This window comes from Nanorana parkeri, unplaced genomic scaffold (assembly GCF_000935625.1).
Source record: "Nanorana parkeri isolate BGI_ZX_2015 unplaced genomic scaffold, ASM93562v1 scaffold788, whole genome shotgun sequence".
Lineage (NCBI taxonomy): Eukaryota > Metazoa > Chordata > Amphibia > Anura > Dicroglossidae > Nanorana > Nanorana parkeri.
The window spans coordinates 751,075-757,312 of NW_017307056.1; positions in this window are offsets into that span (position 1 = coordinate 751,075).

A 6,238-nucleotide genomic window follows, 5' to 3' on the forward strand; every position below is an offset into this window, starting at 1 on the left:
CCATTCCACCATCATACCCGTCCTCTGCACCCCATTCCACCATCATACCCGTCCTCCCTATTCCTGCATCATATCCGTTCTCTCCAATAACGCCAGCTATAGAGGAATACATCAGATCCCAGCAATAATACATTATAGTATAATGTACTATTGCTGCGATTTGCTGCATTCCGCTATAGCTGCTGGTATTCTGCACTGTGCCGCTTTATAATGTACTATATTGCACACCACACTTTTTTTTTACTTCCACCGCTCCAAGCTTGCTCCCGTGATGGACTACAATCTCAATACAAACTAGTAGTCCATCAATGGAGACTTTTTTTTTTTTAAATCCGATTAATCGATGAATCAAACTTAATAATCGGCTAACTAATCGATTATGAAAATAATGGTTAGCCGCAGCTCTAACTGAATGTAAACAAAGGGGTGGAGCAAGTCCCGTGATGTCATGGCTCGCTCTGCCTCTTTGTTGACATTTGTGGGTGGTGTTAATTCCAAATGACATAAAATTTGGATACATCCAAATTTTGGTTCTAAAAAATTTGGATACGTTTGGATTAGTGTATTTTCTTTCGTTTGGAAATTTGAATGCAACCGAATGTTTGAATATGCTGACATTTGTCAGAATTTAAATTTGGAACAAAACAAATCCCACATGTCTAATTTTAAGCTGAAATTTGCCATCATAGCTGAAACAGTCAGAAAAGTGACTCAAGCCTCCTCTTACTTGTTTGTTTTGTTTACACAGTATCCAATGGCATCTCAATTAGAGAGAATCGGAAGAAAAACAGGTTCTGCTGTGCTGTCTCTTTGGAAACTCCCATAATAATTTGGGAATCCTTTGTCGCAAACACACTTTGCATTACATTTCTAAATATTTAATTTATAATATTTTGATTGATTTTATATCAATAGTGAAAAAACATCAGTTTAAAAAAAAAATACAAATCATTAACGGAAGTCATATGGACCTAGGCTACAATATCCTGCTTTTAATAATAGCTTAAATGTGCATTAATATTTTCAATACATTGCAAACAAAATCAAGTGCATTAGGATAGAAAAAATATCTGTTTCTGGCCTGTCTTCAGATCACAGCAGTGATAAATAAGAACTCACTGCTCAAGACTTGTCAATAATATTCATATAGGAAAACCCTTTAGCTGTGAACTCATTTTCTAGAGTGTCTCAATAGTCAGTGTTTCTATATAATTAACAAGCTTTATTACCCTTTGGCTCCACTTTCTGTTGGAGATGCCATGTGGTTGCTGTGATTATTATATTGTGTGTATTCTGTGTAAATACAGCAAAAAATGACAGTAAAAAAATATTATTGGCACATTATAGTGCAATAAGTAATATAGTGGACAGTTCTGGGTATATGTAGACAACCCGAGCTCCTTCTTCATCATTTGCTTGACTGTTTTGCTGAGTACAGTGCAAAGTATCTGAAAACAACATGTTTCTGCTGAGATATTTTACATCAATTCTGCATGAAAAAGCATGGAGATGGTTTACACCAGGGGTGGGCAACCCTGGAGAGGTGGAGACCTACTTAAACAACATGGAAGAACTAAAAAATCACCAGGGTGCAGCACCCCTAATTTAAGGAGATAACCTAGCAAGGCCCTATTAAAAAGTAAGGAAAGTTGAATAGTTCAGGGGTCAGTAGTAAATAGGAGCAGAGTGCATGAGTCAGGAGTAAGTATTGCAGAGGTCAGAGGAAAGTATTTTGTCACAAAGAGTGCAAGAGTCAGTACTACACTATATCACATGGAGTGCAGAGGTCACAAGTAAGTAATTTAACCCCTTCGTGACTGACGACGTACAGTGTACGTCGCCAGCATCAGGGCTGTTTAAACAGACTCCCGGCGACTTTTGCCGCCGGGAATCTGTTTAAACTTATAAAGTCCCCCGCCCCACGTAAACACGCGTCGGGTGCGCCTACGCATGAAAACGACGAACGCGCTACACATGTTGGGTATCGCCGCGCACGCCGGAGTGAGAGCAATAATTCTAGGGCCAGTATTTTGTTGTATCTCTAAATTGATGACCTGTGGGGGCTTTTAAAGCGTCTTTTATTGACTTTTTGGGGTACTGCAGTTTTTCGCCGTTTCACGGTCGCACGCAATCTGTAAACTGGGCATGTTGGGTATCGTTTTACTCGTTGTAACCTCATCTTTTATATTTCATTAAAAAAATGGGTAATTTGTTGTGTTTTGGGGCATTTAATTAAATTTGTCACTAAATTTTGGGGTATAATAAGGAGTTGCGCTAATATTGCGCAACATAAAAATTTTCAACTACCACCATTTTATTCTATAGGGTCTTGGCATTCAGAAAATATATAATGTTGGGGGGTTTTACGTCATTTTCAGGCCTAAAATGTGGAATATAACATGGGTGCAAAAAATGAAAAAAGGGCCTCAGTCATGAAGGGGTTAAAGTGAAGAAGTCATTTGTATGTAATGCACAGTACAGGGGTTAGGAGTAAGAATCGCAGAATGTAGGGGTCAGTAATATGTAACAAAGAGTGCAGAGGTTATTAACACAGATGTCAGTAGTATGTAATACACAATGCAGGGGTTAGGAGTAAGAAATGCAAAGTGCAGGGGTTAGTAGTATGTAATGCACAGTTCAGAGGTCAGGAATAAATAACACAGAGTGCAGGGGCCAGGATTAAGTAACGCAGAGTGCAGGGATCAGAATTAAGTAACACAGAGTGCAAAAGTCAGTAGTACATATTGCACAGTGTAGAGATCAGAAGTAAATAATGTACAGTGTAGGGGTCAGGAGTAAGTGATGCAGAATTTACAGGTCAGTAGTGTATGACACAGAGCGCAAGGGTCAGAAGTAAATAATGCACAGTGCAGGGGTCAGGAGTAAATACACAGAGTGCAGGGAGCAGGAGTAAGTAATGCAGAGTGCAAAGGCCAGGAGTAAGTAACCCACAGTGCAGGGGTCAGGAGTAAGTATCACAGAATTTAGAGGTCAGTAGTGTGTAATGAAGAGTGCAGGGGTCAGGAGTGAGTAATGCAGAGTTCAGCGGTCAGTAGTGTTGCTCCGATAAAAACAGCACTGCAGGCTTTGTTATAGAGCGCTGCTTCCCCAAACTTCCGAGTAGGAGAGCGAGCTCCCTGAGTACTAAACATGCTGTTGCTAAAAAGGGAAAGCGCAGACACAGGATTGGGGGGGGTGTGGTTTGAAACTATGGACACGTGAGATTCATCTGTATGTGCACACAAAGTTGGCTCCATGTGACCCTGTAAGGAGACAGAGCCACCCATGAAAAGGGACAAGAGAAGAGAGTTTTTCTCTAGCCAGAGCTCAGGCAGAAAACACTTGGAGCGGCAATTCAGTTGGATGCCCTTTGAGGACCCCGCACCTACCTCCTTGGCCGCACCTCTCTCTTGGGCCACATGTTTCTCTTCGCCCGCACATTCCTCCTCGCCTCTGCCTCTTGTCTCGGTGGCTCCGGTAAGTCCTGCTGTGTGTATCAGGGACTAACTGTGTGTGAGGATGAAAAAATGTCACCAGCACACCACCAGTATTGCAGTCCAAAGAGTTCGTTTATTGGAACGTCATGTCACCAAAACTAGCACTTTCGGGGCCACCCAGGGTCCCCTTCATCAGGCTCAGAAATGTTTTGTTTAACTGTGTGTGAGGGCACTACAAGTGTCAGCAGTCCCTGTCCATTTAATGAACAGGGACTGCTGACACTTGTAGTGCCCTCGCACACAGGACGGTCATATAATGGACAGGGACTGCTGACCTTCGTAGTATCCTCACACACGGGACACCAGGACAGTCATATCATCATTATATGTGTGTGAGGGCACTACAAGTGTCAGCAATCCCTGTCCATTTAATGTTGTAATGTCCTCACACACAGGACATCAGGACTGTCTTATAACAATTAGTAGACCTGAGCTTTATTTAATTTGATTTAAAAAAATGTCTAGCTTCCCCAGCCGGATCAGATGCCGGCACTCAGGCAAAAAACACTCTGGTTGGAGCGGCCTCACCTCTCTCCTCGTCTGCACGTTGCTTCTCACCCACATGTTCCTCCTTGCCTCTGGTCTCGGCAGCTCCAGTAATTCCCGCTGTGTAGCTGTGTGTATCTGGTACTGACGGGTTTAATGGACAGGGATTGCTGACAAATGTCCATTATATGACAATCCTGGTGTCCTGGTGCACTGTAAGTCCCTGTAAGTCCCTGTACTTTCTGCATTACATTACTGACCTCTGCACTCTGTATTGCTATCCACTTTGACTCTGCTCTACTGTATATGGGAGCTGTCCTAAAATGATTAGTCTGTATTGCAGGGGAGATGGGGACAGAACAGCAGACAAGGTGAGAAGTGGACACAGGAAAAGGGGACATGGGTAGATGGGGGCAGAGCAGGACACAAGACGACATGGGGACAAAGCAAGGGAGATGGGAAAAGTTGTAATTTTTTAAAAATCATCAAAAATACTATTTTGCTTTAAAAATCAGTTGTGATTTTACAAAAAAAACCTGCTATGACACAAATGTTTTGCATTGTGATGTTTTTAAGTACTGGTACATCTCAAAAAAATAACATTAAATTACATTAAAACCTTGTTATTTTGGTACAAATGTGTTTTAATGATTTGTGCCTTTTTTATTCAGTTTCTAGTACACTTATATTTCTTTGATCCCCCTGAATATATATCTGGCCCCTGAATTTATTGACAACTATCAGCATGGCCCTTAGTAATTTTGGATTTGACACCCCTGGTCTAGGGTCTAAAATAAAAAAAAATACACTCACCTATTCTTCCGTGCCATGGCAGCAACTGCTCACCTCTCTCCCACTCTGCCATAGGCGTCACTACAGGGGGGCAATTGCCCCCCCTGTTTTATGCTTTGCCCCCCCGTGTGCCCCCCCCCGCTGAATTAAGCAGCAGTGCAGTGGCTCCAGTGCTGGTGCTAGTATACGAGCAGCTCCAGCGGCTGCTGTCTGTAGAGATCTGGATGTAGCTGTGTTGTCGGCCCCGCCCCCCTGCTGCTGACTTTGAAGTTGCTGAGCCCGCAATGTGGCCGTAGCTGTGAGCCTGCCTGTCATGCAGTGTGTGGAGCTCCTCACAGTAAGTTCTCCCTCTGCTCTTAGAGGACGATCGTTTCTTAACACTTGCTCCCGGTCCCAGGTGGAGGTGCAGGGCATGTGAATACATAGTCTGTGAAGTGTGAACTGTCAGAGCACTTCTCCTGGTGCCACAGGAGTTCTCAGGGGAAGGGGGGAGGGGAAGGGAGAGAGGTTGTGATCCCTGGTGCAATGCCATAAATTAAAGATCTTTGTACTGTTGGTAGTGTGCACTGTGCAGCTAAATCCCTTATCAGATAGATTTATAGACCACCAGTTCGGCAGATAGTGACCCTCATGGACAGCACAGGGGTTTAACTGTTTGTTTCCCAGCTGCAGCAACAACTAATAAAGTTACACAGTGACTGCTACTTCAGTGACAATAATGATTATTTATTCTACAGACATGCAGGACAGGGCTTACTATGGGGCTTTTTTAATCAGCTCATCGGTGCCCAGCGGTTGCGACATGCAATGAAAATTATTAGTGCCCCCCCAGATTTGACTGTTGTATCTTATGTGCCCCCCCTACATATTGTTCCTAGAGTCGCCACTGCACTCTGCTACCGCTGTGGAATGTCCCTTGGTATCCTCACATCCAATCTAAGTAAATTGACGTGATGACAGCGTGGATCCTTAAACTGCCTGGGGAAGAAGAGGCTCCAGGGACTGGTCTACCAGCCAGGCAGGACCAATAGACCAATGATCGAGTGAGCATATTTCTTTTACTTAAAACTTAGACCAAAATGAGCACTTAACCCTTGTGGTGCAGGGTTAGCTTTCAGGTATGTTTGTTTTGAAAGTATTTCAAGAACATAAAATCTGTGAAAAAATTCCAGTGAATGTACAATATATCGCCTGAATGAAAAGCACTGACACCTGGTGGTCATATGTTACAATGCAGATTTTTTTAAACATTTGACTTCATTTGCAATAAAAAAAAAAATCAATATCAATTATCAATAAGGGCAGTGATCTGTAATAAACTGCACATAAACAAACTATTATAAAAGAGGAAGATTTACATTAAAGTGGTTTACAAAAGCAATGCCGAATGCATTGCCAGCAGTGCCCATCACTAGTCTTTTCAATATATATACTATATATATATACACTGTGTGTGTGTGTAT